This window comes from Asparagus officinalis, chromosome 8, assembly GCF_001876935.1.
Source record: "Asparagus officinalis chromosome 8, Aspof.V1, whole genome shotgun sequence".
NCBI classification, from domain to species: Eukaryota; Viridiplantae; Streptophyta; class Magnoliopsida; order Asparagales; family Asparagaceae; genus Asparagus; species Asparagus officinalis.
This window is the reverse complement of record NC_033801.1, coordinates 8179103-8181060: the sequence shown is the minus strand read 5'-3', so window position 1 is coordinate 8181060 and position 1958 is coordinate 8179103.

Here is a 1958-nt window from a genome sequence, read left to right as displayed (position 1 = left end):
AACCTCTCCCTAGGCACGTCAACCGACGCCACTCCTCTTGGATTCGACCCCGTCTCTCACCACACACTTGTCTCGGTGTACAAGTGTATTATAAGTGAATCCTCACAATTAGGCACAATATGACAAATGATTATTCTCTCTAACAAGGTGAGAACTCAATTAAGCACAACTCTTAGTCACAAACCCACAACGTCAAATTATACTATGAATGTAAATACAATAAGCTCAATAGGTTGTGTGTGAACAAAGAGATAAAACAATATAAACTCAATATGAAATCTAGCTTATGAAATTAAGAACAAACTGTTGAATATCATTTCTCCATGATAATGTTTTAATGATAACAATTTATATTGTGTGTGCACTAACTTTCCTATGCAGATTTCAATATCAGAATATGTACAAGTGCAAGTGGATATCAAGGCATTTTGAAGTGAAGAAAATGAAGAACAAAGATAATGTATTTGAATTTTTCTTTACTTAGAATATTTGTACAAGCCTTGATCACACACACACGCACACACACAAAATTTTAGAACACACTAACACAGGCTTAGTGTGTTGGTTAACTATAGAAATCCCCTATGTTAACCATTAGAATAGTAGTTAAAACTTAATTATAAAAACTCATTATTTCTGAATATTTGATCTTAATAGTCGACTAATTAGAATAGTAGTCGACTACTCATGTATATAACTCAAATACAAGTTTCTGTCTGTTTACAGTATAGTCGACTAATTAACATTATAGTCGACTACTGAAGAAAATGTCAGTTTTCAAGTTTCTGTCAAATTACAGTATAGTCGACTAATGATCATTATAGTCAAAATGTCAGTTTTCAAGTTTCTGTCAAATTACAGTATAGTCGACTAATGATCATTATAGTCGACTACTAAGAACATTTTCTGAAAACATAGAGTCTGTCTGAACTCAGTGTAGTCGACTAATGATACAGTAGTCGACTACAAGAGATAGTTTTTCAGTTTTCAGAATTTGAATATCTGACAATTTTTGACCGTTTTTAAACGTTTTTAAACTTTAAAAAGTTGTCTTTTCAAGGGCTATATATATGTTACTTGTTCAGAAAAATAAAAGAGATACATACCCATAAGCTTTGATTTTTGTGCAATTTTCTAAGTGAAAAACATTCTGATTTTCTGAAAAAGAAGAGTTTCTGAAATTGCCTATATACTTTCATAAAAAACAAATCAATTAGGCAATTTTACAGAGATTAAAAGAATCCTAAGCCACTGCTGCACTTCATTACACATTCAAGGCTTATAGGATCATTGTGTTCTTCTTCAACAAGTTTTCTCTCGGTTGTGAGAGGGTTAATCTCTTGGCTTAGAGATTGGTGTTCAAATTGGCAAGGAGTTTGTAAATTGGTGTTGCAATTTGCAGGGAATTGCAAATTGGTCAGGTTTGCGTTTGATTTTGTAAGTTTATTCAAAATCATAGTGAAAACTCTCAAGCGGGATTTGCTTGGGGACTGGATGTACACCGGTTTGGTGGAACCAGTATAAAATCCTTGTATTTGTGTTTGCAAATTTCTGTGTTTGTGTTTGCAAATTTCTGAGATTGCCATTTTTCTTTGCAATTTATTATCTACTTTGTAATAATTTTAAGAGAACACTATTCACCCCCCCCCTCTAGTGTTCTAGTGTATCTATTTCAGATCCTACATTTGGTATCAGAGCAAGGTGAAAAATGGCATCGTCAAATACATTACAATTCAAGGAAGGTCACTCTACAAACCGTCCTCCATTGTTCGATGGCACGAACTACAACTATTGGAAGTGTAGGATGAAGATCTACCTCCAATCTCTTGGCTACGAACTTTGGAACGTCGTGGAAACAAAAATATGAGAAGCCAACAACTTCTTTCGCAGAATGGACTACATCTCAAAGGAACAATGCGAATTTGGATTCTAAAGCAATGAATGCATTATTTTGTGCA